At 55.2% G+C, this 13,931-nt stretch overlaps 1 long non-coding RNA gene across 2 annotated transcripts; it reads right to left on the reverse strand.

Annotated features, from left to right (window-relative positions):
* Window positions 1-8,758: 8,758 nt before the first annotated feature.
* LOC128315443 (uncharacterized) lies at window positions 8,759-11,551 on the reverse strand. Of its 2 annotated transcripts, none has more exons than XR_008298194.1 (2): window positions 10,949-11,551; window positions 8,759-10,178 (listed from the first exon to the last, which is right to left on the reverse strand). It is a non-coding gene; the product is annotated as an uncharacterized LOC128315443 (long non-coding RNA). The 2 variants fall into 2 exon arrangements; XR_008298193.1 differs by lacking the exon at window positions 10,949-11,551 and adding an exon at window positions 10,691-10,927.
* Between the last annotated feature and the right edge of the window lie 2,380 nt (window positions 11,552-13,931).

The following is a 13,931-nucleotide window of genomic DNA, read 5'->3' on the forward strand; positions in this document are numbered from 1 at the left end:
TTAATTTGCAAAATTTGAAAGCGTTCCTACAAAGCGGTTTAAAAACTGAGCTCGATAGGAAAAAGGGTTACGGCGAGCAGGCAGGCACAGAAACATAGACGCTTATGTGTCACACGTCTCAGCTTCACTATTGACCAGGAAGCGCAAGTGTAAAAAGGAAACAGGTATCATTCCACACCCTTTAGGAACGCGAAACTGTACAGCATGAAACACGGTGGTGTGCTCGACGGGGGGGCCAATCCGGCGTGTCAGCCTCACGCTGAATGTGGACGCGCCCTGGGACCCAGAGCTCCCACAAGAGCACCTGCCTGAATGATCCAGAAGGTCAACGGAAGCGCCTGAACAGCCTGCACAGATCGACAGCTCAGTGAACTGTGGATCATAGATGCCACGTGGATGCCACGTGGAAACTGAGATGAGTAGATTAGAGCACACACACCAACTAAATAAACCCAGAGGTGATTTTTCAAAACAGTCAAGGACCAGTAAGTAACAGGCTCCGAGCAAACAGGCCGGCGCCCACCGTGAGCCCCCATACCTGTGCGGACGGGTAACCACCAGCCCCGGGGAGGCTCACAATCGTCTGCTGGAACTTTTTTGTTTTCGAACTTTTCACGACATTTCCCATCGGCCGCCTCTTTCTCCGCCACTCGGGAGCAGAGCTTGCACAACCGGCCCTCGCGTGGCCGCTATATGCCCAGACCCCTGGCCCTGTCGCAGGCTGGGTGAGGTCCATTGCAGCCTTGAAGGAAGGTCCTCAGCTGGCCCTGGGCGCTTGGGCCACGGGATGAAAGACCCAGGTGGTTGTTGTGAGCTGCCTGACCACCCTGCTTCGTCCCACAACCTGCAGGCCCCTCTCTCTGGCCGTGGCCACAGACACCCTGCACCTCCAGCTCCCAGGCCCCCCTGGCTCCGCTCCTGCCCCCACTGCACCTCACCTGCTGGTGGTTACAGGTCCAGATTCCCAGGCCACACACTCCATTGGCCCGAGTCATTTCTGGGCCCCGCCACGGAGACCACCAGGCTGACGGCTGCTCAGGCACCACCCAGGTCCCACACTGTGGTTGGTTGCAGGGGCTGGTATCTGGTACAGGAGGGCAAGGTTTGCAGGCCAGAAGAGGACACACACAGGCAAAGGAGGAGGCGGGACCCATGGGGCAGCTGGGCGTCTGGATGGGGACAGACGGGCAGATAGAATGCCAGCTAGAGAGTCTGGGCTCAGACCACGGACTGCGACAGTCATTGCTGTGTTTTGAGGACAAGAATGACATAAAGGGCCATATACCATTTTCGTCCCATTTCATAGGTAAGGAACCTGCAGCTTGGGGACCAGGGAGCTTGTCCGGGGACACAGCTCGTCCCTGGGGCCAGAGGACTCCCCCCCCAGATCCCTGGTTCCACTGCCCCACCTCACGGCACGAAGTCAAGGGCAGCTCTCTGCTGCCAGTGTTGGGGTGCCCTCAGGGGGGCCCAGAGGATAGATGGGCGCCCCATCCACATTCCTGCCAGGCACCTGCTGGTTTTCTTCTGCACAGGGATGGCTGCTCCCATGCAGGGACTTCCTCTGGGGCCGATTGCTCTCCGAAGCATAAATGCCCACCGCGGGGCATGACACCGGCTGGTGCAGCCCCTGCCTCTTCCCTATTCCTGCCTCTGAGCTGCATCCTTCACAGGCCCCTTGGGAGGGTGCCTGTGACGGTGTGTCAGTGGTGATGGGTGCAGTGACGGGCACTGGCCTCTGGGGCCCGTGCAACGTTCACTCAACTGCACCTGTCAGATCCAGCTGCCTGGGGCGGTGGGGACAGGAGCAGACAGGTGGCCTTGGCCGTGCTCATCTGAGAAAACTTGCAGCACGGGGGAGACGTAAGCAGCGGGACATCAGGGAGGAGGGACCCGGGTGCCCCAGGATGACGTCCGGGAGCATTGGACAGCAGGGCCAGCTGACGGGAGGGGCATGCTCTGGTCCTCGGAGATGGGATCGAGCGTGAACAAAGGTGGTAACCTAGAGACGACTGGAGTGACCATTCTGTTGATGGAAAGGTTGGCCTCAGAGCACATCTTCGACCTCCTGCCTCCTGGCGTGTGTTTCTGGGGACACATCTCAATCCCATGTGCCCAGGCCCTGGGGTCGGTTGGGCCAAGGGGTCGGGGGCTCGTGTCTCATGGGCCTCCTTCTGGCTGGGCAGCCAGCTTCTGGAAGCTGGTGTCTTGAGTGGGGACAGTGACCCTGGTCTGCGACGGGGTTGCTGGGATGCTGTCAGAAAGGGGAGAGCCCCTTCCCGGCCTCTAAGAATACAGCCACACACGATCTGTCTGGGACGTGAGCAGACAGGCTGAGGGCCCATGGGAGTCCCCGAAGTGCTGAAATCCATCCCGAGGGTTCCCAAATCAGTGCCCGGGTCCCCTCCCTTCGGGCTAGGGTGATGGCCTTTCCATGGGAAGCCGGTCCACTCGGTCCCGGGAAAGCTGAAGACAGACACAGGAGCAGCCTCAGCTCCTTGCAGATGGACAGCCGGACCCCGTGTTCTTTGTGGAAATGAACGTGCCCGTCCCAGGACAACCTCCCGCCCCCGGCCACCCCAGCTCCGCTCCCCACTGCCCAGTGTGCCTTCCGTCCACGCGGTTCACCTGCCATGCCCGCTGCCCAGAGAGACCCTCCACGGGCCGGCCTCCGCCTTTCCGTCTGGCAGAGATGCCCGTGACCAGAACAGGCTCAGGACGGGCCAGTGGGGGCTCAGGAAGCACTGACCTCCCCCCGCTCCCCTGCCCCAACCCACTCCGGGGGCCCTGCCCGCTGGCGCACCCTGCAGGGCCCGAGCAGCCGGCGGCGTGGACGGAGCAGCCAGTGTAGATGAACCGCGTCCTGCGGTCACAGCAGCCCAGGCCAAGCCCGGAGCCGCCACCAGCTGGAGGACAAAGCAGGCTGCTGGCAGGAGCTTCCCCTTGGAGGGAAAATCGGATTAAGGGCTCCGTCGGGGCTGCCAAAGCCCGAGCCTGAGACCGGGCGGGAGCCGTGGGGGCAGGGCAGGCGCCTGGCTGCGGGACGCGGGGACAGATTGTGTTTTGGCAGCTGAGGGAACGGCTGGCAGGAAGGGTGGTGTGCGCGTGGCAGCACAGACTAATGATGTGTGATGGTTGCAGGCGCTTGGCTGGGACACCAGGTGAGAGAGGGGACGCGCGGGCACGTGCTCCCTGCCGCCCGGCCGAGGGCGCCGTGTGCGGGGGCCAAGGACAGAAGCGTTCCCGAAGTCGCAGGAGTGGGTCCCTTGCGTCCTGGCTTCGGGCACAGTTCACCGTCAGGCAGGCCCACCCGCCCCCCCCTCCCCCCCCCGTGGGGCTTTCCCTGGGCTGACGGGGAGCCGGTCTGTGGATCAGACACCCTGCGGCGGCCGGGCCACAGGGAGGGGCGGGTGCCCACCGTCCCAGCGTGGGGGCCTCCCGTCCCCCCGCGTGAGGAGCGGGGCTCCGCACACGGCCCTCTGGCACCTCCCGCAGGAGCCTGGCTGCGTCCCTGTGTTGGGCACATATCTGTCAAGAAGATTAGTTTCAATTTGCCATGAATGTTTTCAAACTCCTTCCTTATACATGAAAGTGTCACCACCTCATCTCAGCCTCTGCCAAGTTGAATGGCAAGTGTGTAAGAGTGAGTTTTCTGTTTTCTGGGAAAATAAATAAATAACACTCACTTTACATAATCCCTTGGCCCATGCCAGCGAGCTGGTTCCTTGCAGGGAGATCCCCTGGTGCACACGGGTCCTCCTGGCTGCGGCGTGTGCGTTCTAGTCTGAATCGTCCTTCAAGAAATCTAGGCCGAAGCAAAGACCTAACGTTTTGACTGAAATTTTATATTACATTCACAGAAGCTGGGCTCACAGGACAGGCTTGGACCAATGCTTCGTCACTTTATAAAAAGTAAATCCCATCAAAACCTGTCCTTCCAGAGGGCAGAGAATAAAGGGACAAGAGCCTGCAAGTCCTACCCACCAAGCACACTGGCTGCGTGCGTGGCAGGGCGCCTAGGGTCTCACGTGTGTGCCGCACGCCTTCCCGACAGAATGGGAGACTTTCGAGAGCCGGGGACACCGCCACGCTTCCCAGATTTGCTCTGGGACAGAGCTGAGCGTGGCCATGCTTCTCCGGTGCGCTCAGGCCCGTCCCTGACTCTACAGCTGCTTCTTTAGCAAGCAACCTTTAAACCATCGAAGAAGCTCTCTCCTTCGCCGCCCTGCTCCTGTGCCCAGCCATCCTCACCCCTGGAACATGCTGGAACCAGGCTTGAGCGGTTCTTGCCTGGTTTACTCACTCCCCAAGCTTCCTCTGGATGCATGGCCTCCAAACTGGATCTGCTGGCTTGCAGCCACCGTGGCCTCCCCATCCACTCGAGGTACCCTGCTTTCTAAAGGCCTCCCGCTACACGGCACTCGGCCCCATGTACACGTGAAGCCCTTTTAAGATGCATCCAGGAGTGACAGCCGTGGAGAATCAGCCTTCAGACAAGCCCTGGAAGACCAGAAAACAGGGCTTGATTCCACATTGTTGCTGGACTGACGAGTTTTGTTACTGTTGTTAGTGATGGCTTGTGCTTTTTGGGACATGGCCGCGTCAAAGCTTTGAAACTCATGCATCATAAGAAATCACTGACAGGGCACCTGGGTGGCTCTGTGGGTTGAGCATCCGACTTCGGCTCAGGTCATGATCTCATGGTCCGTAAGCTCGAGCCCCGTGTTGGCTTCTGTGCTGACAGCTCAGAGCCCGGAGCCTGCTTCGGATTGTCTCCCTCACTCTCTGCCCCTCCCCTGCTCACACGGTCTCTCTCTCTCTCTCTCTCTCTCTCAAAAATAAATAAATAAATAAACATTAACAAAATTCTAGAATATTGTTTAAATTTCCTTTGGAAGACAACAGAGAGAGCCATACCCCATGCTGAAATATGCTTCTAGGGGCACCTGCATGGCTCAGTCCGACTTCGGCTCAGGTCATGATCTCGCGGTCGGTGAGTTCAAGTCCCGCGTCGGGCTCTGTGCCGACAGCTCGGAGCCCGGAGCCTGCTTCCGATTCTGTGTCTCCCTCGTTCTCTGCCCCTCCCCTGCTCACGCTCTGTCTCTCTCTGTCTTTTGAAAATAAGTAAACATTAAACAAAAAAAAATTAAAAAAAAAAAACACGGATTAGTTTAAACAACCACGAATCTGGAGTGTGAGCAGACCCCATGCTGGAAGACCCCGCGTTACGCAGTCACCCTGTGGAACCCCTCACCCACCCGGAGGCACCACTGACCAGGGAGGCAATCCCTATGGCAGGCGGCTCAGGGGAAAGCAAGCATGCCCCAAGTTAATAGCTCTCGATTCCACAGTTCTTGATCACCTCCCCCAGCTTCGAGGTGATATACTTATTTCCAGCTTCACTGCAGAGGAGACAAATAAATAATCCACGTGTCTGTGTTGTAGACCATTTAAAGACACCTCCGTGACACACATACCATCAAACACTGGATACTGGGTGTGATGCTAGAGATTTATGAGTCCAGACCCAGTGCTCGGTCTCCCCGCGTCCTTACTCAATTCCCAGGAGATCGACATCATTTAAAAGCCTGAAGATTGCTTCCTTTTAATGTCACATGCCCACTCTACGTTGGAGGTAGAAATGTTTTTCCACTCTTGATTCCCAGTCAGCACAAAGCCATAATGTGATCCTGCAGAATTGAGAGGTTGACAAACAAGGTCAGGACACAAAGGTGTTTCAGAGACTGCGGCATCCCCTTGGCCCCCCGCCCCTCCCTCCACGGTTGCCAAGGAGACCAGGGCTCAGGCCCGTCCATCTTACCAGCAGGCATCTGTGGACTCAAATTTCCTTGTTTTCTTGCTTATTTTTTATTTGATTTTTAAAAAGGGCTTAAAAAGTGTGCATCATGTCAACTTAAAATTACCGACTTGATTTTTACGTCGCCTACTTACCAACATACCAACCTCTGCCTACCCACCCATACATGCCTGCTTTGTTCAAGAAAGAATTTAAGATGCCATACTGAACATCACTTTATTCATCTAAATAAATATGTGTATGTTATATGCATAGATTCTGTTTCAAACTCAGAGGAAAAATGTAAACTTTCAATACTGGCACAATTGCACTAGCTCTGAGTTTTTTCTGCTACAGTATTTTCTTAAATTAACCCAAGACGCCGATGAACTCCAGGTGTGCAAGAAAACGGCATGTCTTTATGGAGAATGGGGTTTGGATGATACGTGCCACAGGCTGCAGCCGTACATAATTACATGTCAAAATAAGATTCAAAACCTTGGTTTCAAAAGCTGCTTATGGGAACTTTATCTTGCAATAGATCCAAGGTATTTTAAAAATGGGATCATCTTCATTGAAGCTGAAAAAGTATTTAATAAAATTCAGCAGTAAAAACTTTAATAAAATAGAATTAGATGTTTTCTTAACATGTTAAGATACATCTATCTAAACCCAAAAGACAATAGCAAGTGAAAACCAAGTAATAAGAAAATTTAGTAAGATATCAGAGTATAAAATTAATATCAAGAAACCAACAACTTTATAAGATACAATGGAAAAAATACCCCTATTTAATAAGCCAAGGAAGATAAAGTATCGGGAATAAATTTAACAAAGTTAAGATCTACATGAGAAACATTTTATTTGAACAAGTGGAGAGGAAGACTCGATATCACAGAATGTCACTCTTCCCCCACTAATTTTATAAATCAGCGTATTAATAAACATGCAATTAATGAAAAAATAAAGATGCAACAAGGTTTTTCTGGATCTTTGTGGGTTTGTTTGTTTGTTTTGGTTTTGGTTTGTTTTTTTGCAGAGAGAAGAGTGGACAATCTTATCCTAATGTTTAAATAGAAAAAAAAACAACAAGAATAAGCGGGAAAATCCTAAAAGAAAGGGTTAAGAAAAATACATAGCCCTACTAGCTCTTAAATCACATAATAACCTTAATAATTAAAACATTGCTGTGCTGGCTCACAACAGACATACAGAACAACATAAAACCATAGAAAGTATAGGTAAATGCAAAACTACGTGAGAAATTAGCATAAAGCACACATGACATTTCAGATTAGTGTTGAAAAACATGACTGATGAATGGCATTAGGGACGACTGAGTCGCTATCCAGCAAATAAATAAAAAATAAAAGCCACCCCCATATCTCATATTACACATCAAATTCCAAAAACATCAAATACTTAAATGTTAAAAAATAAAATCGTAAAAGTAATCATTGAAATTATGGCAAATATCTTTATCACTTGGCAGTCAAGGGAAGACTCTGCTAATTTAAGCCAAAAAGCCAAATGCAGTAAAAGAAGGATTTATAAATTCAACCACATAAAAACAAAACTTCTGCATGAAAAACTTGCCATCGGAAGTCAAGATGGACAAAAAAAAAAAAAAAAAAAATATATATATATATATATATACGTATATATATATATGTCATCTCCTATCACAATCTATATCCTTAATATATAAAGAGCTCCTAGAAACCAATATGAAAGATAAAGATTAGCAACCCAACAGATAAATGGGAAATTACTTTAACTAAACAGTCCAGTGAAAACACAGGAAGATGCTCAACCTTATGAATAATAGAAAACCTATTCAGTTGGCAAAATACTCAGTTACTTAGACTGTGGAAGTAGAGGTGCTTTCATACATTAAGAGGGTAAATTTTATAAACCATATGGACAATAGTTTGGAAACAGCTATAAAATTTCAAAGAAGTCATATATCCTTTGAGTTATTTTTCTAGTAGGAACTGATTCTAACGATAAGTGCAAAATGACATATATCCAAGGCTTTTAGTCCAGCATTATTTAACGAAAGATTCGCAACAACTTAAGTATACACCAACAGGAAACATCCACACAATGGAATACCATGCAGCTTTTAAAAATGGAGACGTTCTCCATGTACTAATATGGCAGATGCTCCAACATATACTGTTAAGCAAAAAAGCAAAGTGTAGAACAGTAAGTATGCTACTGCTTGTATAAAAAAGCACAGGGAGAGTGGAAGTGAGCATACATATTCATCCTTGTTTGTACCTGCATTAGGAAACTAGGTGTACATAATAATCACAACTCATATCCTCAACATATAAAGAGCTCCAATCCAAGAAATCAGTAAGAAAGACTTTTTTAAGTTTTTGTTTATGTTGAGACAGAGCGAGCAGGGGAGGGGCAGAGAGAGAGGGAGAAAGAGATTCCCAAGCAAGCTCTGAGCAGTCAGTGCAGAGCCCAACGCAGGGCTCAATCTAACAAACTGAGAGACCATGACCTGGGGTGAAATCAAGACGGACACTTAACCGACTGAGCGACCCAGGCGCCCCAATAAGAAAGAATTTTTTACACAGGAGAATGTAGAGAAACTGGGCAGAGGGGGACAGAGATGAAAAGCAGACATTACACTGAATACGTTTTCATGTTTTTTATTTCTAAACCATGTGAATTATTACCCATTCAAAAATTTAAATTTAACAAATAGATTTTAGGGGGTAAACTTATCTTTTTTATTTAAAGAACACTTTTATGTTTGAGCTTCACATAATGTATATTACTATTTCCCAACTGGACAGACTGCCACTGACCTCATGGACCAATTATTTTAGCATGATAGACAACAAAAAATTTAACTTAAATATTATATGGTTTGTGTTTACTCACAAGTTCAGTCAACACTAATATCTTTTCCTACAATATGATTTTCTGTTTTCTCTTTCGGTCTCTACGAAATATGGACTCTGCAAAACCCCTTGATCAGCTAGCTCCCTGGAACTGTGTTTGGTCACATCCTGCAGAACCGGAACAACTCTGTCACCAGTCCCCACAGCACCACAGGCCAGCTTCTGCGTGGGACAGGTGGAGTCAGGCATTTCCGGTTACTGGAATCACAGCCACGTGGTTCGCTGGGATGTATAGTCAGAGAGGAGACCCCTGGGCGTGTCGAAACCCGACGTCTGAGGAAATCGACCCTCCAGCCCCGGGAAGTCTGGGACTCTGCAGACTTCGGTGGGGGGCACCGTCTCTCTCCTGCCACTGTTCCTCTCTGTCCTGTGTCCCAGCGGCGCTGTTTCACCCCAGACATCTGCAGTCTGCCAGTCCTTTCCCGGAACTAGTCAGTGGCCAGCCAGGGAAAAGACGGGAACCATCGATCAGACACAAGGGAGTCTGGAAATTTGTGACGTTCCCGTGGAGGCTGAGGCTCCAAGTCCCGCGTTGCTGACAAGGCCACAGCCCAGTGGCCTGCCCACGCACAGCCTGTGTCCCCCTGGCATTCGAGTTCCTCTACCCTCTTGCTGACCTGCAGGCCTCGGCCCAGTTCAGGGGCCCTGCTGACCACCCGGCCTGCCCACCTTGTCTCTTGGCCCGGGCTCGGCCCCTGGCCCGCTCGGTCGCTCTGTGACTTGGGTAGGTGCCAATCCCCGTGAAGAGCGGCCGCCGCCTCGCTGGGTGAGCTCGAGGTTGATGATGACCGTGGATATAAAGGCAGGCGGCGTCTAGAGGGGTCAGTGTCCCCACAGTCACACCCCTTGGGCTCTGTTTCTGTCTCACCCACCTCTACCCTAGGCAGGCCCCGCGGACCCCTGTCCTTTCTTGTGAGGTGTGCTCGGCCGGGCCCTGGGCTGACGGCCACCGGCCCTGTCTCTGCTCCTGCGCCCGCTGGCTCTGCCACGCGGGGTTCTGGAGGCCACAGCAAAGGAGTCCCGTGGCCGAGCCACCGCGTGTTCTGGAAGAGGTGATGGGGGGGGGGGTGGGATCTGGGCGACATGGCAGAAACCATGAGATCGGGCAGGAGCGCCCCAGGACTAGCTGAGCCGCTGGAGGACAGCATTTCTCCGAGGTGCTGGGCTCGCGGTCTGGGGCTCTCAGCCGCGGGGTGTCTCGGGATTGCTCATTAGGCACAGGCAGAAGGCAGGGGGAATGCCATCGGGATTCGTGCCAAGCAGAACCTGGCACACGGGGGCCCTCGGCAGCAAGACGTGTGTGCAGAACCACGGGCGGGGGAGGGACGCAGGGGCGCGGCTGGACGTTCCGACGCCATCTGGACGCGTCCCCACCATTTGTCTGCCGGCTGGATGTCGCACCTCCTGGGTCCCTGTGGGGCATCTGCAGCCATCACACCTTCTTGTTGTGTGTTCCTGATCTGCGCAAACACAAGGCAAATGGGCCCCCTGCTGACTCATCAGGTGCCTGACCATTCCCAGGCCACACTCGGCGGGCGTTACAAGGTACTCAGGGCTGACCCGCTACCCGCCTCCCTGGGAAAGAACAGGAGCCTGGAGCTGCCCGCTCCTCCCTCCTCCCAGAGGTATGAACGCAGGGCTGGGCCGGACCTGGTGTGCCTCCCTAACCGCACCCCTCCCCTCACCCCAGCTGCCAGCCCCACTCAGACCCCTTCTCCGCCTCGGAAGCCACTCTCCGGTTCTGTAATTTAACGGTCTCACGGACCGATCCTCAAATCCCTGCTTCCTGCTGCACTCAGCCACATCCTCCCCACTGGTGTCCTCCGCCGTGCCCGCCCGTGCCCGCTCAGGGCATGCTGACACTTTCCCGAGGCCCAGGGCCGCCCCCGGCTCTCCTGGCCCCGACCCGCCCTCCTCAGCGCCCGGCCTCCGGGCCGAGCCCCACGGGGCCACGCGTGCTCCCTCCGCTCACCCTCCGCCACCGCCGGGTCCTCCAGGCTGCTCACATGGCCACCCAGGCGCCAAAAACACGAGGCTTCCCGGGCCTCACCCCCGGTCACATCTCCAGGGCATCGCTCTCTTCCCCCGACTCCCTCCCGCCCCAGCTAGGTCCTTCTCCTGCTTTCGGTCCGCTTTTCTGGTTCTCGCCAGCGTCCTGCCCTCCTCTCCCTCCTCACACCACAGACCCCACGTCCAAGCAGACGAGGCTACGACCCCGAGACCCACTCACAGTTGGCTCCACGAACAGAGAGAAGAGGAAGCCAAGAGGGCCCTGGTGACCCCGATCTCTGCCCGCGCCTCCCTGCTGCCCGGACAGACTGAGGACGACGAGCTGAGCCTCCGGGCGCCCACGGCACGGCACCACTCTCCGTCCCCGGCCCTCCGCCACCGGACCTCTCTCCCGCTGCCCTCGGCCCCCCTCTGCGCTAGGCCGGGGGTCACATCTCAAATGCCGGAGGGTCCTTGAGCCTCCCCGCAGCACGTCACCCCCACAGTGACTGACTGGGTCTATTTTTATGTAACTTGCATACAAGCCACAGAATCTGAATAATCGGCTGCCAAAGGGAAGGGAAAGAAAGAACCTGGAATCCAATCCAACCCAGTCCCTAGAAAGAACCGAGAAGCAGGAACCCAGGCCCTCGAGGCTCTGAAACCAAGGGGAGGCCGAGATTTCTCAGCCACCTTAGGTCTGCCAAGGTGGGTAGTGAGGGCAGGAGGACAGCTCCGGGCCTGGGGCTGGCGGGCTGGAGCAGAGCTGGCCTTCTGCCTGTAGGGCCTCACCTCTCAGACCCTCCCCTCCTCACCTCTGAGACCCTCCTCCCTCTCAGACCCTCCCCTCCTCCCCTCTCAGACCCTCCTCCCCTCTGAGACCCTCCCCTCCTCCCCTCTGAGACCCTCCTCCCTCTGAGACCCTCCCCTCCTCACCTCTCAGACCCTGCTGTCACCTCTCAGACCCTCCCCTCCTCACCTCTGAGACCCTCCTCCCTCTCAGACCCTCCCCTCCTCCCCTCTCAGACCCTCCTCCCCTCTGAGACCCTCCCCTCCTCCCCTCTGAGACCCTCCTCCCTCTGAGACCCTCCCCTCCTCACCTCTCAGACCCTGCTGTCACCTCTCAGACCCTCCCCTCCTCACCTCTGAGACCCTCCTCCCTCTCAGACCCTCCCCTCCTCCCCTCTGACCCTCCTCCCTCTCAGACCCTCCCCTCCTCACCTCTCAGACCCTGCTCTCACCTCTCAGACCCTCCCCTCCTCACCTGAGACCCTCCTCCCTCTCAGACCCTCCCCTCCTCCCCTCTCAGACCCTCCTCCCTCTCAGACCCTCCCCTCCTCACCTCTCAGACCCTGCTCTCACCTCTCAGACCCTCCCCTCCTCACCTCTCAGACCCTCCTCCCTCTCAGACCCTCCCCTCCTCACCTGAGACCCTCCTCCCTCTCAGACCCTCCCCTCCTCCCCTCTCAGACCCTCCTCCCTCTCAGACCCTCCCCTCCTCACCTCTCAGACCCTGCTCTCACCTCTCAGACCCTCCCCTCCTCACCTGAGACCCTCCTCCCTCTCAGACCCTCCCCTCCTCCCCTCTCAGACCCTCCTCCCTCTCAGACCCTCCCCTCCTCACCTCTCAGACCCTCCCCTCCTCACCCCCTCGGGGTTGCCGTGGGGATCTGTTTCTGGACGATGTGCATCAGGATGACCATCTGCAAAGGCCCCACGGAGGGATCCAGAGGCCGTTTGCGGGGAGCCACAGGAGGGGCACACGGCCGCCCGCTGGGATGTGCTGTGGGGGGGGCGGGGGACGTGGCCCAGGGCGGCCTCCCTGACAGGAGAGGCCGCCTGGAAAGGGCCAGCTACCGTTCTCCTTTCCCTCACACGCTCTCTGAGCCTTAGTTGCCTCGCTCTGCACTGGAGTTAATAACACCATCTGGCTCGGGGCTCCGCACAGACGTGAGCCGTTAACGATGGCCACGCACTGTGTGTGGAAGCGAACGGCTCGCTCGGCTGGGCGGTATTTGATATCTATGGTGATGGGCTGTGCCTGTGGGCTTCACAGACTGAGTTTATGACTGGATTTTGAAGCTAACGTTAAACGCTTTAAGGCAACTAAATGATGTGTCAGAAGAGCTTCCTGCCTTCACGCAGGGACTTGCACAGATGAACTTAAGATCTGATCTTAGATCCTCCGTAAATCCTCCCGAAGTCATTCGTGTTGCCCCTTCCCACGACCCCAGGGCACCCGGCGGGAGGAGGCTGGTCCGGGTCTTCTAGAAAGCAGCCCGCAGGCCACAGCCGCTCAGACGGCCGGAGCCCTGGCAGCCGCGTGGGCAGCTTGCGGTAACAGCCAGGTGGGAACTGGTGTCTACACTGACAATAACCAGTTGTCAGAAGACACTCCCCACGGCACACCCACACCCGCACGCCCTCCCCCGCGGGAAATCCAGCCCGCCCTCAAACAAAGAACTCCCCCTGCCCCAGACGGCGCCCGCAGTCCCTCTGGACCACCGCCCTGCTCTCCCATGCAGGAAGGGCCGCGCTCCCATCCTCGCCCCTTGTAAGTGGACGAGTCAGTCAGTGAACCCATGGTGAGCCCCGCACCGACCAGGCGTGGGTCCTGCGGGCCCTGTCCCCCATTCCGGCCCGGTGGCTGGCATGACGCCTTCCCCCCGTGTGTGAGCAGCGCTGGGGACAGAGGCACACGTCCCCCCGTGTGTGAGCAGTGACAGAGGGACGTGTCCCCTGTGTGTGAGCAGTGACAGAGGGACACATCCGATATGTGAGCAGTGACGGGGGGACACGTCCCCCTGGGTGTGAGCAGTGACAGAGGCACATGTCCCCCTGTGTGTGAGCAGTGACAGAGGGACACATCCGATGTGTGAGCAGTGACGGGGGGACACGTCCCCCCGTGTGTGAGCAGTGACAGAGGGACGTGTCCCCCCATGTGTGAGCAGTGACAGAGGGACACATCCGATGTGTGAGCAGTGACGGGGGGACACGTCCCCCTGGGTGTGAGCAGTGACAGAGGCACACGTCCCCCATGTGTGAGCAGTAACAGAGGGACACGTTCCCCCATGTGTGAGCAGTGACAGGGGACACACCCCCCTGTGTGTGAGCAGTGACAGAGGCACACATCCGATGTGTGAGCAGTGATGGGGGGACGTGTCCCCCCCGTGTGTGAGCAGTGACAGAGGCACATGTCCCCCTGTGTGTGAGCAGTGACAGAG

This window comes from Acinonyx jubatus, chromosome B2 (genome assembly GCF_027475565.1).
Source record: "Acinonyx jubatus isolate Ajub_Pintada_27869175 chromosome B2, VMU_Ajub_asm_v1.0, whole genome shotgun sequence".
In the NCBI taxonomy this organism is placed as follows: domain Eukaryota; kingdom Metazoa; phylum Chordata; class Mammalia; order Carnivora; family Felidae; genus Acinonyx; species Acinonyx jubatus.